Source organism: Magnolia sinica, chromosome 7, assembly GCF_029962835.1.
Source record: "Magnolia sinica isolate HGM2019 chromosome 7, MsV1, whole genome shotgun sequence".
Lineage (NCBI taxonomy): Eukaryota > Viridiplantae > Streptophyta > Magnoliopsida > Magnoliales > Magnoliaceae > Magnolia > Magnolia sinica.
In genome coordinates, this window is record NC_080579.1 from 69899809 (window position 1) to 69923135 (window position 23327).

Genomic DNA, 23327 nt, shown 5'->3' on the forward strand with positions numbered 1-23327 from the left:
GGTTCGGGCTCTATTCCGACCGAGCCAGGCTAGTGTGGCACAATGGCAGCCGCTCATTCCTCTCGCAAACTCTCTCTCTCTCTCTCTCTCTCTCTCTCTCTCTCTCTCTCTTCTTCTTCTTCTTCTTCTTCTTCTTCTTCTTCTTCCATTTACTTCTTCCTCTTCTTTCTTACATCTTCCTTTCTTTTCCTTTCTTTCTCACTCCCAGCTAGAAAATGTCCAGCAATGGTCAGCTGATTCGGTCCAGCCTCGGCTTAATTTGAGTTAGGATGGCAGCGCACCCTCTTCCTCTCTCCGTTTCAACTTTCTGCTCTTCTTCCCCATTTCCTTCTGCTTCTCTCTCTCTCTCTCAATGCTCAACTTGGATACGTATGGCTTGATCCAGACTCGACCCAAAATTCCAGTGACTCGAACCGAGACAACTTAACTCGCTACGACAGGGAAGAATAACGTTCCTTTTCCTTCTCTTGCTTTACTATTCTTTCCCTTTCTTCCCTTTAGATTCTCCCTAGACAAAATGGTTATTTATAGCCTTGCTGTTTTAGTGACTCAGAGATTAGTGTGTTTGTTAACACAAAGTAGCTGAGGATGCTTGCCATCAAGATCTCTCCATAGTGTTGATCTTGTGCATGGGCCTCAATCTAAACTATGATGGACATTAGAGAGAGTGGGCCACACGATGAGCGGCTTGGATGTGAGAAAGGGTTAGCTCTATAGAAGGTAGATCTTTTGGCCAGATTGGAGAAGAGAACCCACAATTAATGGTGATTTTGCATTAGATGGATGATTAAACGATCTAGGATGTTTAGATGGTCCAGATGGTGTCCATCAGGCTTGTGGGGTCCATTCGACGATGAGTATGGGTGGCGGTGATGACATCTGTCTTGAAGTGGAGCCGGTATGAGATGTGGTTGTGACTCGCCAAAATCTCATCTTTCCTTACAAGATTTTCGGGCAGCCCTAGACCGGACGCTCCAGATTACTCGGATGAAGCTTCCGAAAGGTGAGTGATGGTTGAGATTGGCAGTTGCTAAGAATGGAAAGGATTCTTTCCTCTTTTTGCTGAATAGAGAGCCATAATAGAAAATGGTAGGGGTGTGGGGCTGTTGTTGCATGTGTGGCTGCCGTCCGACGCTTTTCAATAGCTGGATTTCCCACCGCATCCGCGGACATGGATCTTCTCTCCTCGTCAGCGTTCTCTCTTTACAACGTCTAATCGGTCACTGACCGAGCTTATGCAGTTGACTTTCGACCATGCATCTCGCCATGGCTAGGGTCGGTGCCACCCTATCTAGAAGATGGACGGTTTAGATCGGGCGGGCCGATCATGGAGGTGGGCCACAGATCATGTCAACAATAGAGAGTTTCCGTTTTAAAAAACCATTGCACACACCACGATCTTTGGTTGAGGTTGTGAACCTGCACGTGCATGGAAACCATTGAAAACACTAGGGACCGGTTGAAATTCCCTCCTTGTGATGGATGGTTTGGATCATCTGAAGGGATGATCACGGTGGGCCAACTTCATCACAGACGAACTTTGTCTGCTTAAATTATTGTCGGGCGGTATTTGGAAGCAGAGAATTTAAAATTTCTCAGGTCAACACAACTTTAATTGGGCTTGTTGAACCTATGCACTGCAAGTGGGCATGCCCTTGGTCCACACGCACCATAGGTGTGGGGTCCACATTGATGTATTTGAGAGATCTACACCGTCCATTCCCTTTAGAGGCCCCAAATAAGGTTCTCTAACCAATGGTCAGGCATATCCAAACCTAGGTGGGTGATATTTCTAATTTGTTTTGTTCTAGTTGTAGATTTCTATTGGTTGATGGTTTGATTATTTCATAATTGAACATTAATGGTAAAAATGGTCCAAGGGACCACCTATCTAAAATTTAATGGCTAGGATATAGATTAGATGGCCTAATGCATATTCAAAATATTTAATATAATTTTGATGTTGCTTTTAATATCCTTATTATTAAATTTGTTATTATATTTTTAATCATTAGTTACTTATATTTAATATGTTGGTTCTCTCCTTCAGGGATGTCTTATAGGTTTTTTAAAACTAAATTATTATGTTATTATGTTTCTCTAGATTATTTTCGTGGGTCACACCCTGATCAATGCCATTTATTCATTCACTTGGCCCCTATCGGGCTTTAATTAAAAGGGTTGGATCATTTTATTTTTGTAAGTGGGCCACGATACATGGGTCTTAACCTTTAGTTATCTATTTATTAAAATTAACGGTTTGATAGAAACTTGATCTTTGAGTAAAGATTTCTCACAATGGTCACACTTAGGTTAGATTAGAGGTAAATGTTAACATAAGCTAGGTCAGTACTTATACTAAGTTAGGTTACATGGTAAAAACTGAGTACTGAAAGGTACGGGGTGCTACAGAACTAGTTGATCTTGTAGATTGACAGTCATATTAGACTAATTGGGTACATCGATCAATGGTTAAAATTAGACGCTCAAGATTTATTTGGGTTATTACATTTTACCCTCCAAAAGAGTAATTTCGTCCTCGAAATTTACATACCTATAATGCGAACAAGTGAGGGTATTTCTCTTTAATCTCGGCCTCTCGTTCCCAAGAAGAATCTTCCTCAGTATGGTGACTCTACTGAACCTTTACTAACAGTATAACTTTGGATCAAAGCACTTGGTCTTTCCTTTCAAGAATATGCATTAGTTGTTAGATGTACGAAACATCTTTCTGATCTCCAATGGTTGTCAGTCTATAACATGAGAAACATCCCGCTCATATATACCTTCGCATTGATTCAGGGAAAGCATCATGAATACAGGGCAATTGAGGTGGTAATTGTAAAAGCCTAGCTATATGTCTTAGAGGGGGGGTGAATAGGACTATGCCAAATTTAAAATAATAACAGCGGAATAAAATAATAAGATAGCCAAGAAAAGGAAGGATAATAATTCATAATACACAATAATGTAAAGCAATTACAAAATCTAGTTGTTTTCAGGACAACCTTTCACCATAAAAACCAAGGGTTTATGGCAGGACAACCTTACTAGAACGATTAGAGAATTAAAAGCTAAAACTATAAAGGAATAGAAAGGAAATAGCAAGAATTGAAATCTAAACTATTACAACATTCCCCACAGTGCTTGAAATGTAAATATTACAATATTCACATCTACACATACATACCACAATTTTGAATGATAAATGATATAGAAATTAAGCAAACATTCAAACCACAGTACACAGAGAATTATAGTGGTTCGCCTGTGTGTTCACCAACTATTAAACAACAGCCACACAGATTGCTACTCCACTCTTAATATCCTCACACAGGGGATATCAGTGTTCACTATAAAAATAGGTTTCACAGGTTCACCTAAAACCTTCACAATTGTGTCTTTCAATGGGCTTACACAATTTAAAAACCCCACTTCTGAGTTTTCCTGGCTCTCCCTAGATAACCAATAGATTGAGATTTTTCTGGCTTAATCTCAAACAAAAATCAAAATGAAGGAAATTTACAATACAGTAAAATACATGGATTTCTCCTTTTGTAGCAGCCCAGAAGAACCAATCGGAGTAGAAGTTTGAATGTGGAAGTTCAATGTCCAATACTCACTTTGAAATGGTTATAGGTTCTAATTGATTTTAAATTAAACCAGTTGGGCTAGCTATTTTGATTTTGATTCCAAGAAGAAGGAATATAACAATTCCTCTTTTCAATTCAAATTGGAATATAAAAACAAAATCAAATCAATAAAGCTAACAAAAGAGAATATCAAATATGCACAAATTAGCTTAAAATGAACACAAACTTATCTCAGAGTAATGCCTTGATTTTACTTGAAATTTGACATAAAACTCTAAAATTCGTGTTCTACTTATAGTTACAAAAATTGCATCTACGAGTGGTCCTGAGGACACTACGACTAGTCGTAGACCGAACAGATTTTTGAAATTTTAAGCGCGATCGGATAAAACCATTTCACGACTGGTCGTAAGGTGTCCACAACCAGTTGTGAGCCCTCCACAACTGGTCGTGAGCATCCTACAACTGGTCGTGAGGCACCGGATTTAGTTGTTAGAGTTTGAGTCGAAGGTGCACGACTGGTCCTTGAATGAATCGTCACTGTTAGCTCAACCAAAAATTCTAAAAATTTGCAACAACTTAAGACTGGTCTAGGAATTTCTTGGACTGGTCGAGCCAGTGCTAGGACTAGTCGAATAGAGTTCAAGACTAGTCTTAGAATAGTCTAAATACATGTAAAGTAATTCAATTTGAATTATGTATACAAAATGACCTATCCTAAGGTCAATCTAAGGTCAATCATACCTTGAAAGTGAGGTATGAACATTGAGACTTCATTTCTTCAGATGATAGTTGATCTTTGAAGATTGTGAAGCTTGAGATCTCTCTACTTGATGTAACATTGAGCTTGAGATCTTCTAGAGCTTGAATTATACTTCATCTTGCATTGTACACTAACTTGAGTCTTTGACCAAGATCTCTTCTTTCGTTGTAGCTTGTACACTTCATCTTACATTCTACACTAACTTGAGTCTTTGAACAAGATCACTTCTTTCGTTGTAGCTTGTACTTGCATTTTTTGAAATGGTTTGAAGTAGTTCTTTGTTCTTAATTTGAAGCAAAGTGTTTAGAAAGGTGATGCAATGTCTTGATCATATATACCAATGAGCTACACAAGACATAGATTGATGTTTTGGCACCACAAAATTTGACAACCAAAGGAGCATAAAACCATAGCACTTACAATCTCCCCCTTTGTCAAATTTATGACAAAACACACTCCAAAAAAATAAGAGAAGCACAACATGCTCAATAAAGAATCATGCACCAGTCAATCATGCACCAGGCATATAAAAGAGATCCAGTTATAGCCTGGTTAAAGAATCATGCACCAGTTGTCATTAACTTGCATAAACTCTTCCTTACTTATTTACTCCCCCTGAGTAGCACACACATATATATCGTAAAAATTAATGTTACTACCCTTCAATCCAAATCCATTCTAATTAATCCAAACTACCCTTCAAATCTTCTCCCCCTTTTTGTCACAATATGACAAAGGAAGTAAAAAAGAAATGGAAAAGGATAATAAACAGGAGTAAGAAAAGGATTAACTAGTCAAGATTTAAGCAAATTAAAGTCCACAAACCATTAACTAGTTCAAATTCCACAAACATAGGGCAGTCAACCAAACTGAAGTAAAAATAAAGTTCACACACCAACAAAGGTAAAATAGAATTAGAGTTAATACAGATCAAAGGATAAAACACTTAATCAGATCCAGATGAAGGAGCAGGTATGGTAAGATCAAGTTGATGAAGGCTCTTGTTTAAGCACCTAAGATACTTGCGCATATATTTAAGCCGAAGATCATGGGCCACATTCATATTCTCAACCTTTTCCTCAAGAGTACGAAGACGAGCATCAAAATCAGATGGCTCATAGTCAAGATCATTAGTAGAACCAAATTCAAGTTCATGAAAGATATCATCCATATTAATATCATCAAGAAGAGTGCTAGCTTCATCTTCATTCCTTGCTTCAGCTCCTCCAACATCAACATGCACTTGGCCAGGAGCTAATTCCAACTTTATCTTGTTAATATTCGAATTGTTAAAAATAAGATGATGGATAGGAGCCTCTCCAACCGGCATAACAACTAACATGTGATTAGCTAACACAGTCATAAGATAGGCAAATGGAATATCACTATGACTTGGATGGAGACGAAACTGAATGACAGAATGACATATCAATGAAGGAAGATAAACTTTAGTACCAGAGATAACAGAATGCAAAACCCGAACCATAAACGAAGTCAGTTCAGTTTTGTTACCGGAATGAGGATACAGATTTGAAATAAAGATTCTATGGAGAACTCTGTATTTGGGTAACAAATACTTTGAGGGGAGCGCATTCCCTTTATGAGTCCATTGCACATTTATATTACATAGATCTCTAGTGAGTATGCGCTTTTCTGATTCTAAAGATTTTTCAGCTAAAGTATGAATAGGAATAACCTCGTTGTTCACAGGTATGTCCATAAGACCTGAAATCAGATGGCGGTCTACATCAAATGGACCTTCTCTAACATCAATTTTAAAAGTTAAATTCTCAGATGAAAATTCAGAGATACTTGCAAACATAGCATGTGCAATAGATTGGTATGCAGGCCCACCCCAATGTAAGATGTTAGCCCATCCTACAGCTTAGAGAAGAGGAAGAACACCAAAAGGAGCAATGTGGTCAAGATCAACAGGTCGTTCAACAATGACATTACGCAATCGCAAATCCTGCACTTATGAGGGATCATCTTCGGGTGACCGAAGATGGCGCTGAGTAATAGGAGTTGATCGAGAAGAAGATGGACCACGGGATGTTTCTTTTTCCCTCTAGCATCCATTTACTCAAAGCAACAAGAAATTACAAAGGAAGTAAAGATGGGTTTTTCTACATCAGTAAATGGAGAAGAAAAATTGTAAAATCTCAACAAAGCTTGAAATTAAGTACTCCAATGACAAAAATGAAGAGAATAGAACATTAATATACAAGATTGACTAGAAAAAATGCACTAACCTTGACAAATCAAACAGTAGGGTTTGACTAGTCGTGCCATGACTTGTTGGAGAAAAAAGAAGAAATGAGGAAGATGATGGTTTTCTCCAAATTAAAGAGATTAGCACGCTCCATGACTAGTCTTGGACCATCCACGACTGGTCGTATCACGACTGGTCGTGTATCAACATAAACATGCAAATTTCATAAAAAATTGAAATTTAAATTAATAAATTATCAAATTTATATACATTATGATACAAATAAGCATGAATATTCAATTTAGATTGCATATACCAAGATCAAATTTTAATTTATTAAACCTACTTTTGTCGAGCGGTTTAGTGAAAATGTCATCAAGTTGAGTCTCTGTAGGAATGTATTCCAAAGATATCAGCTTTTCTTCTACTAATTCATGAATGTAATGATACCTAATGTCAATGTGCTTGGTACATGAATGCTGGATTAGGTTTTTTGAAATATTTATAGCACTGGAATTATCACAATATAATATCATTGATTCATGTATAATTCCATAATCGCTTAACATACGATTCATCCAAACGAGTTGAGTACATGCATTTCCTGCTGCGATGTATTCAACTTCAGCAGTTGATAACGATATAGAACTTTATTTTTTGCTAAACCAAGAAACCAAACAATTTTCAATATAGAAACAGCCACCACTGGTTGATTTCCTGTCATCAATATTACCAGCCCAATCAGCATTTGAGTACCCAGTCAATTGAACACTAGTATCATATGGATACCAGAGACCTAATTTAGTAGTACTTGCGACATATCGCATTTTTTGCTTAACAGCAGTTAGATGTGACTCTTTAGGGTTAGATTGATATCTAGCGCAAATACTAACACTTAAAGTAATATCAGGTCTACTTGCAGTTAAATAAAGTAAACCGCCAATCATACTACGATATAATATAGGATCCACATTTTTTACCTGTAGAGTCCTTTAAGAGTCTTAAAGATGTACTCATAGGAGTATCAAAATTCTTACCGTTCTCAAATCTGAACTTTTTGATTAAGTTCAGAGCATATGGTTTGAGAAATAAAAATGCCATCCGATTGTTGTTTCACTTGCAATCCTAGGAAATAATTCAATTCCCCAACCATGCTCATTTCAAACTTAGATTTCATTAAATCTGCAAACTCAACAGTCATGTTAGAACAAGTAGATCCATAAATAATATCATCAACATAGATTTGCACTATTAAGATGTGATCATTAAGTTTCTTAATAAAGAGAGTCTTATCTACACTTCCCATTTGAATCATGACTTAGTAAAAACTTAGTCAATTTCTCATACCATACTCTTGGAGCTTATTTTAAGCCATAGAAAGCCTTTTTAAGGTGCTAGACATGATCAGTGTTCTTAGGGTCTTCAAAACCCATTAGTTGTTCAACATATACTTCTTCATGCAGATCACTATTTAAGAAGGCACTCTTCACATCCATTTGATAAATTTTGAATTTTCTAAAGCAAGCAATGGATATAAATAGTCTGATTGACTCAAGACGAGCTACTAGGGCAAAGGTTTCATCATAATCAATACCCTCAATTTGAGTGTACCCTTGTACAACCAGTCTAGCCTTATTGCGAATTATATTACCAAGTCCATCAGACTTATTTTTGAAAATCCACTTTGTTTTGATAATATGTTTACCTTTAGGTCTAGGAACAAGATACTAAACATCATTTCTTACAAATTGGTTAAGCTCTTCTTGCATCATAACAATCCAGTTTTTGTCAATAAGAGCTTCTTTTACGTTTGTCGGTTCAATCTGGGATGTTAAACATACGTAATTACATATATTTTCTAGTTGTCTACGAGTGAGTACACCAGTGAGAGGGTTTTCAGGAATCTGAGTGGTTGGATGATCTTTAACAGTCCTCAGTTCAGAGTTAGTTTGATTTGATGAATTATCTGGTTTGTCAATTAAAAGAACTTCATCATTATCTGAACTTGGGGCAGGTGTATTCAAGTGATCGTCTATGACCACATTAATAGATTCTTGAATAACACCGGTCCTTTTATTCAGTACATGATATGTGCGACTGTTTAAAGAATATCCTAAAAAGATTCCTTCATCACTTTTAGTGTCAAACTTTCTTAGATTTTCACAGTCACATATAACACTTAATGAAAAAAATTCAAAAGTATTTGATAGTAAGCTTCTTATCGAACCACACTTCATATGCCATTTTATTATTAGATTTACTAGTATAAACCTGGTTGATTATATAGTAGGCAGTATTTATGGCTTCAGCCCAAAGATTTTTAGATAGCTCCATACTATTCAATATTACATTAGCCATTTCTTGAAGCACTTTATTTTTTCTTTCTATAATTCCATTTTGTTGTGGAGTTTTAGGTGCAGAGAATTCATGTAACATCCCCTGATCCCTACAGAACTTCTCAAAACTGCTATTTTCGAATTCTGACCCATGATCACGACGGATCTTATTAGAATGAGAACCTTTTTCAGTTTGAATCCATTTGAGAATCCTTTTTACTTCATTAAGGATTTCTAATTTATCCCTTAAGAAAGCTACCCCAAGTGAATCTGGTATAATCATCTACGATCACCAGTATGTATTTTTTACCACCTCGACTCTCCGTCCTGGTTGTTCCTATTAGATCCACATGGAGAAGCTTGAGTGGTTTTGATGTGACATTGGAGTTCACCTTTTTGTGAGCACTCCTAGTTTGTTTGCCAATCTGGCATTTGCCACATATTCTGTTTAGGTAGACCTCTTATTAGTTCTCTTTTGCTCAATTTATATAGATTACGGTAATGTACATGTCCAAGGCGTTTATGCCATAATTCAGTCTCATCGGTATGGACCATGTAACACAATTGATTAGATGGGCTAGAATCACTTATGATGTAGTAGTTTTCAGACGTTCTATGACCAGTTAATATTACTGAACCATTTTTGTTTAAAATTTCACACCCTATGTTAAAAAATTTAACACTATGATTTTTATCACATATTTGAGAAATGCTTAACAAGTTATGTTTTAACCCTTCAACGTACAAAACATTCTCAAATAAGGGGAGGTTAGAAAGTTGAACTGTACCTTGGCCAATAATCCGGCAGTTCCTGCCATCACCAAGTGTGACTGAACCATCAGCCATGTCTTTAAGATCGGTGAATAGACCTTTATCACCAGTCATATGCCTTGAACATCCACTGTCTAAGTACCACTTTAAATGGCTTGAAGCTTTGAAAGCCATGTGAGCAACCAAGCAAGTAACCTTAAGAACCCATTTGATAATTGTTTTGGGTTTAGAAGTATAGTTGGTCTGTATTTGTAATTGTTGTAGGAATGACCCACTGAGTTAGATTTTAAGAGCTCCTTAAGCAAATCAACCATCTTTTCAGCCAAAGGATTTTGATTCTGATTTTCATAGTTAATATAATTACTTTTATGTTTGAAAGATTGAAAAGTTTTAACATTTTTAGAAAACTTTTGATTTGAACTATTTCCTTTTGAGTTTGAAGATTCTCCTTTCATAAACTTACGAAAAGTATTCTTCTGTTTAGAAGGAACACTTTTATCGTAGCCCAAACCAGATCGGTCACCACATTTTCTTAATCCAGACAAAAGTTTTTCTAACTTTAGATCACCTTGGGCATATCTCCATGTATCCTTTAAACTCAAGAGTGAAGAGACTTCAAGTTTAAGTTTTTCATTTTTAGATTTAATTTTTTCAATCAGGAAAGTTTTGAACTCTAAATCACATTTTGATTTTTCAAAACACTCTGAAATGTAGGATTTTTTTTAAAACAAGTGATTCAAAATTTTCTTTAAGTTTTAAAAACTTTTCTTTTTGAAGTTTTAGTTTTACGGCAATTTTACAACTTTCCTTGTATATGGCATTATAAGCATCTTGAAGATCTTCTTCATTTTCACAATCACTGTTCAGATTTTCTTCACTTGTTGAATCATCGTTATCTAAAAAAGTGAATTTGGCTAGAGTCATAAGGGCTTTAACTTCACTGCCTGACTCAGTTTCAGAATCTTCTGATTCAGAAGAGGCTTCAGAATCAGAGGATTCATCCCAAGTAGCCAACATACTCTTCTTTTTGGGTTTGTCCTTTTGAGGACACTTGTTTGCTAAATGCCCATATTCTTGGCAGTTGTAACATTGACTCTCTTTTAAAGATTTCCAAGTTCTGGTTTTAGATGTTTTCTTATCATTTGATTTTTGAAAGTCAACCCTCTTTTTACTTTTGAAAATCTTGTAAAACTTTTTCACTAAAAGAGCCATATCGCCTTAAGAATTTTCTAAATCAGAATTTTCTTGAGAAATGCATTTAGAAGATTTAAGAGCGATAGATTTACCTTTAGGAGATTTAAAGTTTAACTCATAGGTTTGTAAAGAACCAACTAGTTCTTCTACCCTCATATTGTCTATATCACGAAGTTCCTGGATCACAGTTACCTTAGAATTGAACCGTTCAAGAAGTGAGCATAGTATTTTTGCACACACTTTACTTTCTAGGATTTTATCGCCAAGACCCCACATAGAGTTTACAATGTCATTTAATCTTGTATAAAAGTCCATAAACATTTCATTTTCTTCCATATGAATTTACTCAAATTTGGTTGTGAGGAGTTGGACTTTAGATTTCTTAACAATTGAAGTACCCTCGTGTGTCATTTCTAAAATATCCCAAGCTTGCTTTGCAGTATCACAGGATATAATTCTTTTAAATTCATCCGGTGATAGTGCGCAAGTGATTACATTTAGTGCTTTTGCATTGGCACTACTCTCACTTTTCTAAACTGTGGTCCAAGTGAAATATGGTGAAACTTTTATTGATTTTGAACCATCGATACTAGTTACTTCAGTGGTAGGGGGGTTCCATTCAGTTACTGTGGCTTGCCACACACTCTCATCCATGGATTTAAGGAAAATCCTCATCCTGCCTTTCCAATAAACATAATTGGAGCCATCAAATGGTGGAGGCCTAGTGACTGAGAGGCTATCAAAATTTGACATCTTATCAATAGCTTAGATCGATTAACTCAGGAAATAAATCCAGATATAAAGAGTTAGAATGACATATTAGGCTTTGATACCACTTGAAAAGGCCTAGCTATATGTCCTAGAGGGGGGGTGAATAGGACTATGTCAAATTTAAAATAATAACAGCGGAATAAAATAATAAGATAGCCAAGAAAAGGAAAGATAATAGTCCACAATACACAATAATGTAAAGCAGTCACAAAATCTAGTTGTTTTAAGGACAACCTTTCACCATAAAAACCAAGGGTTTATGGCAGGACAACCTTACTAGAACAATTAGAGAATTAAAAGCTAAAACTGCAAAGGAATAGAAAGGAAATAGAAGAATTGAAATCTAAACTATTACAACATTCCCCACAGTGCTTGAAATGTAAATATTATAACATTCACATCTACACATACATCCCACAATTTTGAATGATAAATGATATAGAAATTAAGTAAACATTCAAACCACAATACACAAAGAATTATAGTGGTTCCCCTGTGTGCTCACCAACTGTTAAACAACAGCCACACAGATTGTTACTCCACTCCTAATATCCTCATACAGGGGATTTCAGCGTTCACTATGAAAAAAGGTTTCACAGGTTCACCTAAAACCTTCACAATTGTGTCTTTCAATGGGCTTACACAATTCAAAAACACCACTTCTGAGTTTTCCTGGCTCTCCTCAGATAACCAATAGATTAGGATTTTTCTGGCTTAATCTCAAGCAAAAACTGAAATGAAGGAAATTTACAATACAGTAAAATTCCTGGATTTCTCCTTTTGTAGCAGCCCGGAAGAACCAATCGGAGTAGAAGTTCGAATGTGGAAGTTCAATGTCCAATACTCACTTTGAAATGGTTATAGGTTCTAATTAATTTTAAATTAAACCAGTTGGGCTAGCTATTTTTGATTTTGATTCCAAGAAGAAGGAATATAACAATTCCTCTTTTCAATTCAGATTGGAATATAGAAACAAAATCAAATCAATAAAGCTAACAAAAGAGAATATTAAATATACACAAATTAACTTAAAATGAACACAAACTTATCTCAAAGTGATGCCTTGATTTTACTTGAAATTCGATATAAAACTCTAAAATTCGTGTTCTATTTATAGTTGCAGAAATCGCATCTACGACTGGTCCTGAGGACACTACGACTAGTCGTAGACCGAACAGATTTTTGAAATTTTAAGCGCGATCAGATAAAACCATTTCACGACTGGTCGTAGGGTGTCCACGATCGGTCGTTAGTCCTCCACGACTAGTCGTGAGCATCTTACGACTGGTCCTGGAACGATTCGTCACTGTTCTTACGACTGGTCAAGCAGTCTCCCGGACTGGTCGTAGCTCAACAAAAAAATTTTAAAAAATTGCAACAACTTAGGACTGGTCTAGGAATTTCTTGGACTAGTCGAACAGAGTTCAGGACTAGTCTTAGACAGTCCAAATACATGTAAAGTAATTCAATTTGAATTATGTATATAAAATGACTTACCCTAAGGTCAATCTAAGGTTAATCATACCTTGAAAGTGAGGTATGAACATTGAGACTTCATTTCTTCAGATGATAGTTGACCTTTGAAGATTGTGAAGCTTGAGATCTCTCTACTTGATGTAACATTGCGCTTGAGATCTTCTAGAGCTTGAATTACACTTCATCTTGCGTTGTACACTAACTTGAGTCTTTTAACAAGATCACTTCTTTCGTTGTAACTTGTACACTTCATCTTGCATTGTACACTAACTTGAGTCTTTGAACAAGATCACTTCTTTCGTTGTAGCTTGTACTTGTATTTCTTGAAATGTTTTAAAGTAGTTCTTCGTTCTTGACTTGAAGCAAAGTGTTTAGATAGGTGATGCAATGTCTTAATCATATATACCAATGAGCTACACAAGACATAGATTGATGTTTTGGCACCACAAAATTTGACAACAAAAGGAGCATAAAACCATAGCACTTACAGTAATGCTAGCCGATATGCAACAACACCACCCCTTTCTAGAAGCTCGAACGAACCTATATACCTTGGAGCCAACTTTCCCTTTTTACCAAATCACATGACGCCCTTCATAGGAGAAATCTTTAAGAAGACATGTCTCCAACTGCAAACTCTAAATCTCTTCTGAGATTGTCTGCATAACTCTTCTGATGACTTTGGGTTGTGCACAAACGATTTCTAATGATAAAAATCTTTTTGTTGTCTCTTGCACAATCTTTGGTCCAAGCAAGCTACCTTCTCCAACTTCTGCCCAACAATTTAGAGATCTATAAGGCCTCCCGTACAAAGCCTCATATGGTGCCATGTCGATACTCGTCTGGTAGCTATTTTTATAAGCGAACTCGATCAATGGTAAATGGTCATCCCAACTCCCTCTGAAATTAAGTGCACAAGCTCAGAGCATGTCCTCAAGGATTTGATTCACTTGTTCAGTCTTCTCGTCAGTCTGAGGGTGAAAAGTAGTGCTGAAATCAAGATTGGTTCCCAATGCCTTCTGTAAACTTCTCAAAAAATGAGATGTGAACCTGAAATCCTGATCAGAGATGATAGATACAAGCACTCCATATAATCTAATTATTTCTTTAATATAGTGCTTACATAATTCCTCTAGGGGATGGATAGTACGTATAGGAAGAAAATGTGTGGACTTAGTTAACCGGTCGACGATGACCCAAACTACATCATGTTTATTACGTGTCCGTGGAAATCTCATAATGAAATCTATGGATATGTGCTCCCACTTCCACTCGACAATCGTCAGCGGCTGTAACATCCCTAACGGCTTCTGATGCTCCGCTTTTACTTGTTGACACGTGAGACATTTAGCCACAAAATCATCAATCTCCCTCTTCATATTTTCCACCAATATTGCCTACACATATCGCGATACATCTTCGTACCTCCAGGGTGGATTGTGAACTTAGTGCGGAATGCCTTGTCCATAATTTCCTTCTTTAATTCAACCACGTTTGGTATACATAATCTTCCTTGAAACCTTGATCCACTATCGCTACCAACTTTCCATTTCGACTTACCACCTTTTTTAGCTTTATTACCTTGGTTTTTAACCACGAATCTTGTTGTTGAGTTTTTATAACCTTACTAATTAAGGAGGTTTGAACTGCTAGATTAAAGAGACGAGCTACAGATGTTCGTGGGTTTAATTGGACATCAAAATCCTTCGCCGCATCTAAAATCTTCCCCCATTGGATTATGAGGTGAGGGATTACTTCGTGTGGCTTACGACTTAAGGCATTTGCTGGGGTGCCTGATAATGTGGCTGCTAAGGCAGTCTTCTACAAAAATGAGCGGAGTGACCCTGCATTTTGTAGTTATAACATTTACCTATAAATCTACTTGTTGGCTGAGAAGGAGCTGAGGTGTTTGTTACCATCATCTCCAGCTTCTTGGAAGCATCGCCCTGTGCTTGAGATGTATTCGGTGTAGCCCTAACATTGCTCTTTGCTTCTCTCTTCTGGTTACGACATTTCTAGAATTCTTCATTGTCTCACTCTATCATTAGAGCCCGCTCTACTATATTGGCGTATGATCTAGGCTTAAGTAGAGTTAAATTGTTACAAATTGACCCTCTCAGACCCCGCTTAAACTTCTTAGCTTTGCGAGCTTCATCCTGAATCATATATGGTGTAAAAACGAGATAGTTCAACAAATTTAGACTCATATTGACTTACGATCACCTCCCCCTGTTCTAAAGTTATGAATTCTTCTGCTTTCTCCTCTCTTACACACTTAGGAAAGTATTTCTCATTGAACTTTGTAAGTGCTATGGTTTATAGCTCCTATAATTGTCAAATTTTTTAGTGTCAAAACCTCTATTAGAATCTGTCTTGTGTAGCTCATCTACATAATGAAGTTTGTGCATCTCTTAAGGACAAGGGTCTTTAGTTCAAAAACTTAAAAGGCAAGATTACTTGTTCATATTCATGTACAACATCAATTGTGAATTTAAGCTTTCAAGCTTCAAGAGTTCAAGATTTTCAAAGCTTCGTACAAGTTAAGACAACGTTCCTAGATTTTGATACTCAAGTTCAAGCTTCAACGTTAGTCAATTTCAAGCTTCAAGAGACTCAAGTTCAAGCTTCATCCTTTGACAAGATCTCAAGCTTCATGAACTTCAAAGAACAACTCTCAACTGAAGAAAAAGAAGTTTTAATGTTTATACATCATGTATAAGGTATGAATGACCCTTGATTGACCATAGGGTAGGTCATTTTGAATATATAATTCAATTAGATTCTTTTATAAGTGAATAGACTGTTTCTCAACTAGTCATGGACTCTGTTCGACTAGTCCTAGCACTGGCTCGACCGGTCCAAGAAATTCCTCGACCAGTCCTAAGTTTGTTACAAAATTTCAGAATTTTTTGTTAAGCCTCGACCAGTTATGGAGACTGCTCGACTGGTCGTGTGAATGGTGCTCGAATCATTCTCGACCAGTCCTACAGCCTTGATTCAAAGTCCAGCAACTAAATTTGGTTCCACACGACTAATCGTGGACAGGTCACGACCAGTCGTGGAGGTCCCTCAACCGGTCGTACAGGGCCTATGACCAGTCATGGAACGACTTTCTCTTACCACGCTCAAAATTTTAAAAATCTGTTGGTCCTACGACTAGCCATGGTGTCCTCAGGATTAGTCGTGAACACGATTTATTCACTTATAAATAGAGCAAAAATTTCAAAGTTTTTCATTCAATTCAAGCTAAATCAATACCCCACTCTGAGAGATAAGTTAGTGATCTTTTTAAGCTATATTGTGCTTATTTAATATTTCTCTTTTATTAGCTTTCTTTGCATTTGATTTTGAATTTTCGCATTCCAATTTTATTTGAAAGAGGAATTGAAGTATTCCCATTTCTTGGAATCAAAATCAAATCAAGCTAGCCCAAGGTGATTTAAATTTAAAATCAATTTAGAACCCAGAACTATTTCATAAGTGAGTTTGGACATTGAACGTCTACTCCAATTTGGTTCTTCCGAGCTTCATCAAAAAGAGAATATCCAGGTATTTTACATTATTGTAAATTTCTGTATTTTGGTTTCATTGAGATTGTGCCAGAAAAATCTCTCTGTTTAAGTTTGTCCAAGGTGATCCAGAAAACTCAGAGTGTGAGGTTTTTGAATTGTGTAAGCCCACTTGAAAGACACAATTGTGAGGGTTTTAGGTGAACCTGGAAAAACCTATTTTCATAGTGAACACTAATATCCACTGTGTGAGGATATTAGGAGTGGAGTAGTTATGTGGCTGTTTTTCTAAACAGTTGGTGTACACACAAGCAAACCACTATAATTTTTGGTCTTGTGGATTGATTGTTTATTTCTTTTTGTGGATGATTGTAATTTTTCTTTTTGCATTGTGGAGAATGTTGTAATTTCTTTTATACAAGTGTGGAGAATGTTATAATAGCATAGATTTCTTTCCTTGGTATTTATTTCTTTATTCCTTTGTATCAATTTGAGCTTTTGATACACAAACCGTTTTAGTAAGGTTATCTTGTCATAAACCCTTGGTTTTTATGGTGTAAGGTTGTCCTTAGAACAACATCTGTATCAACCTCTCAATACCCGTTCATTTGAGGTTGTCTTTAAATTCAACATTGTGGGATTATCTATTGTTATATGTATTTATTTTTTAAATTTGGCATAGTCTTATTCACCCTCCCCCCCCTCTAGAACATATAGCTCGGCCTTTTTAAGTAGTATCAGAGCCTAATAGATCATTTTTGTTGTTGTTACTTTTTGGATTAATTTCCTGAGCTAATCGATCTAAGCTTTGTAAGATGTCAAATTTTGATAGCCTATCAGTCACTAGGCCTCCACCATTTGATGGCTCCAATTATGCCTAATGGAAAGCCAGGATGAGAATTTTCTTAAAATCCATGGATAAGAGCGTGTGGCAAGCCGCAGTGATCGATTGGACCCCTCCTACCACTGAAGTAACTGGCATCAATGGATCCAAACTATAAGAGTTACACCTTACTTCTCTTGGACCACACTTTAGAAAAGTGAGAGTAGTGCCAATACAAAAGCACTAAATGCAATCACTTGCGCACTATCACCGGATGAATTCAAAAGAATTATATCCTACGATACTGTAAAGCAAGCCTGGGATATTTTAGAAATAACACATGAGGGAACATCAATTGTCAAGAAATCTGAAGTCCAAATCCTTATAACTAAATTTGAGGAAATACGTATGGAGGAAAGTGAAACTTTCATGGACTTTAATACTATAATAAATGTCATTATTAACTCTATGTGGGGTCTCGGTGATAAAATCCCAGAAAGTAACGTATGTGCAAAGATACTACGCTCACTACCTGAACGGTTTAATTCAAAGGTGATTGCGATCTAGGAACTTCGTGATACAGACAATATGTGGGTAGAAGAATTAGTTGGGTCATTACAGACCTATGAATTAAACTTTAAATGTAACGCCCTGAAATTCGGGGGTCGAGCATAACTCAGCTCCCGAGTTCCAAAACATCACTTATGCAACATAATTAATGAATGATGTATGTTGACTGTATTAGCACATAAACATGGGATAGATTAAGCCAAAACGCAGATATGATTCAGGGATAAGTGAATAAAGCAAGCGGAAGACTTATAGTAAAATATGTGTACAAGTGTAAGTCCCTGAATTACATATACAACCAGATCGTGTAAAAGTGTTATTTATCAAAATTATAAGTACAAGTTACATCATTTCAGTTCCCAAAATAGTAATCCCATAGATCCCGCACAAGATCGAGGCTCGCTAGAACCCGTCGAAAACCGCATATAGGAGAAGGCAGCCTCGTCATCCAGCCCGCTCTGCCTCAGACGCCGCATCCACATCTGCAACATCGGGGCCTAAGACAGAGTCCGGTGGGTGTGAAACACCGCCCATAAACGTGGGAGTGAGTGATCAACTCGGTGGAACAATAAGGCATCGGTTAACATGTTATCAGTTCAATCAAACAGTAATGATAAAGCAAGACAATTAAATAAATCCTAAGTACTCTTATTAATGCAAGTATGAATGCGGTATGATGCGTGCCCTCACACGTACACCCTCAGCGTCTTCATCTTACGTTACGCATGACATCGCCTCAAAGTGCGCCACATCTACAAAGCACATGCAAATGCGGTGCATGGATATGATTACCAAGTTGTTATTAGTCCAATTCATACAAGTCCAATTCATACAGCAGGATTGGGAAGCTAAGATACCTTCCAACAGTGATCCATACTAGGGTCGTCAATCCTAGATATCTCATACGATCATATAGTTGAGGTCGTAGCAAAGGGCTCGCCACCAATCAATGCACGCCTTTCATGCCCTTACTACCACAGATCGGCTCGCACCTCCTTGCGGTATCCAGGTATGCTCGAGGTCACTACAAAGGGCTCGTCACCAATCAATGTAGGCCGACAAAGCACGAATATAGTGTCCCATACCACCATAATCGGCTCACGAGTTTAGTTGCTCACCGGTCACTACGGGGAGGCTCGTCACCCCAGCGAGGCCGGACCGACCACGGTGTCCCATACCACCATGTCCGCTCATGAGTCTTAGCGGATCAAGTACCATGGTTATTAGGATTTCACTGGTAAGTTCGCCCTAGATTCAAGCAAGAGCGTCCCATACATGGTTAACATACACTGGACAATCGGGTTACTTGACGAACTCGACTAGCACGAGCGCACGTTGAATTGAACGACATAGAGTGCGCAAACACTCGGCGTGGCCAAACCACTGCCGCCAACTCTAATACGACTCGGGTTCGTCTAATGCGTCTCACGTGGCGAAAGCAATCTCAACCACGACCAAAGGGTCAATTACCGATTTCCTGGACTAAGGCATAGTCCCAAACATCCTACACTACTACATATATTCATATGGAATGTAAAACAAGGAATGGAACAACCACTCAAATCATGGTGCATACACATCTGAAGAATATCAATTTAACATAAATGTAAGCATAGGAATGCTTGAATTTAAATAACTTGGAATGTAAATGCATAAGGGAAATCATGCGCATCCATAGAAGTATTGAGAATCACTTCTCAACGCCTGCATTTCGTGTTTTAATTTACACTTAGTTCTTTCATGCATTTCTACAAACTCTTAGCATTCATGGAACAACATACATGACGCATGTTGAAATACGTGCACTTAGACAATTCCTTCTTCCAAGGAGTTGTCATACATGCATCTAGCATACATACATGACCAAAAATCATGGCAAACATAAGTGCGTATTTTATACGTATACGGTACTTTATAAATACACTTAGAATACACAAATCTCAATATAGCACATGCATATCAGGAAAGCAATGTAAACACAACATTTGACATGTGAAATCTCATCCATAACAAGAATAAATCACTAACTGGGATTGAAAGCCTTGAAAACCATAACCTATACACTTAAAGTCCGCACCTTAAGCGAAGAAAGAACCACCGAACTGATTAAGACGAGTTGGCTTCGACAACTGCGCAAGAATACCCTAAAAGAAGTATAGAAATGAGAAACAACAACACCAAGTCTAATCTAAGCTCAAAAACAACTTAGGATTAGGTTAACTTACCCCAAAGGAACTCAGAATCGTCAGAAGAACGATTCAAAGTGAAGGTTCAAAGGTGAAGAAGAACAAGGAAGAATCAAGATGAATCACCAACCAATCTCTCTCACTAACTCTCTCTTTTCCACTCTCTTTCCAAGCTAGGGTTAGAGAAAATTCGTATGGAAATGAGAGCTAGGGTTTAAGGTCTATATATAGGCCTTAAAATGATGGAAATAACCCCAGGGTCAAGGTATACTTAGGTTATAACCAAAGTACGCCTTCCTCGATCCAACGAAGCACTTCTGGTGGGCCTATAACCACGAAAGGTCGGACTTAAGCTCATCGACCATGGATCTAGGTCAGCCGAGTTTTCGCACCGACCGGCTCTTCAGATCACCGTGGCGACCACACTCAATTCAACGGTCCCGGAAACTCGATCAAGTCCACAAGCACTAGGATATGCCCGGGCCAACCATCCTATTCGAGGGTGAAATTGGGTCGAAATCCAATGGTCAGATAGCTTAAAACATCGCGCAAGCACACGACTCGCATTTCATAAAAGCTTATTAAATTCCAACCGCTTCTCACACTCTTCACTCCGAACTCAATCCAATCGACGAACATCCGATCGACTTGATTTTCGAGGTGAAGACCAAGCCCAACTCGGTGACCCACAAATGCCTAAGATCATCGCCATCGGACTTTCGACGCGGGTCCAGTCCGATCCAGATCTTCCAAAAATTCCGAACAACCGGATTTAGCGATGGATCCTACATTTCGGAGTAACGTAGCGCTAACTAATCTACACGCTTTAGAGCCATGCAGATACAATTTAAAGTGATTGATGCGAATTTCACAAGCAATCGAGTATAGCGCTAATTACCCCAAAAACAACTACTTAAGGAAAGATTAGACAAAAATTCCAAGGTCGTTACAATCTACCCCCTTAAAGAAAATTTCGTCCTCGAAATTCATACCTTCATATAATCCTCGAGGATCGGAGGGTAGGTCTTCCTGACCTCAGCTTCAGATTCCCAAGTAGCCTCTTCTACGCCATGATGCGTCCATAGCACCTTCACGAGAGGGATAACCTTGCTACGCAGTACCTGCTCCTTTTTATCCAGAATACGTGTCGGTTGCAGTACATAAGTGGCATCCTCACTTAACTGCACTTGCTCCCAACTGATAATATGCGAAGGATCAGGAACGTACTTCTTCAGCATAGAGATATGAAATACGTTATGCACGCCCGCAAGAGGTGTGGGCAAAGCAAGGCGGTAAGCTACCGCTCCCACTCGATCCGAACTTGAAATGGACCAATAAATCTCGGCGCCTTCCCTTCTTACCGAACCGCAAAACTCCCTTCATAGGAGAGACCTTCGTAAAAACATGATCTCCCACTACAAACTCAAGCGGCCGACGCCTCGTATCAGCATAACTCTTCTCCCTGCTTCCGTCAGAAGTCGACGCCGAATGATGTCAACCTTCTCTCAAGTCACCCGCACCAACTCCGGGCCAAGCAAACTACGCTCACCAATTTCAGCCCAACAATGTGGTGCTCTGCACGGGCGACCATACAACGCCTCATAGGGAGCCATACCGATACTCGCCTGGAAACTATTATTATACGCGAACTCTGCATACTGAAGACAATCATCCCAACCGTCTTTGAAATCCAAAACACAAGCTCGCAACATATCTTCCAGACTTGATTCACGCGCTCCGTCCGCCCATCTGCTTTGCGGATGAAACGCGGTGCCGAACTTCAGTTTCACACCCATCGTCCTGGATACGAGTCCCGAAGATAGATGTAAAACGCGTGTCTCTATCGACACAATCTCCAGGGGAACTCCATGTCGACGCACTATCTCCTTGATATACAACCTAGCAAACTCTCTGCAGAGTAAGTGACTCGATCGGTAAGAAATGCGCCGACTTCGTTAATCGATCGACGATCACCCAAATAGAGTCAAATCCCTTTCTCGTCCTCGGCAACCTAGAAATAAAATCCATAGAGATGAAATCCCACTTCCATTCCGCTATGGGCAGGGTTGCAGCAACCCAGAGGTCGGCGATGCTCTGCCTGACCTACCGGCACGTGAGACAACGAGAAACAAATTCAACAATCTTGACCTTCATATTGTCCCACCAATAAGACCTCTTCATATCCTCGATACATCTTCGTGCTACTGGATGCATCGCAAGCTTTAGAACTATGGGCTAACTCGAGAACCTCACGCCTCAAGTCAGGGATGTCAAGAACACATAACCGGCCACGAAAACGTAGGCCCCCATCGGAACTAACACTCGGAGTTCTCATCCGTACCAACCCGCCCTCATCTTCACCAAAAGCTCATCATCTGCCTGAGCTGCAACGATCCTCTCGTCGATAACGGGTTGTACACGAATGTGTGCGATAACCTCATACGGCTCAACCACCGTAAGCTTCTGCTCAAAATCGCGCACGAACTCCAACATATCCCACTCTGCTATCATCAGCGGAGCCGCAAACTCCAAAGCCTTCTTGCGACTCAACGCATCTGCCACAAGGTTCGCCTTACCAGGATGGTAAGAAACATCGAACTTGAAGTCCTTCAATGTTTCCATCCATCTGCGCTGCCTCATATTCAAATCGCGCTGCGTGAAAATATACTTAAGGCTCTTGTGGTCTCAAAAGAGCTCGAACTCCTCACCATAGAGGTAATGTCTCCAAAGCTTTAATGCGAAGATGAACGCCAATTCCAGGTCGTGCGTAGGGTAATTCTCTTCGTGTTTCCTTAATCGACGCGAAGCATAAGCAATCACCCCGTCCTTCCGCATAAGGACACAACCCAGGGCTAACGCGAGAGGCGTCGGTATATATAATATACTTAACCCCTTGCTCGCAATACTAGCACAGGGGCGGACGTCAACTTGTCCTTCACTTCCTAACTCCGCCCGCTCACTCCAAGCAAACTTCAAATCCTTCCGTGTCACCGCGACAACGGTCCGGCAATCTTCGAGAAGTCCTGAATAAAGCGCGACAACTCAAGGCCAAGAAAACTCCTCACCTCAAGAATGTTTGTCGAGGTCCTGCACTGCACCTACCTTGGCAAGGTCGACGGCTAT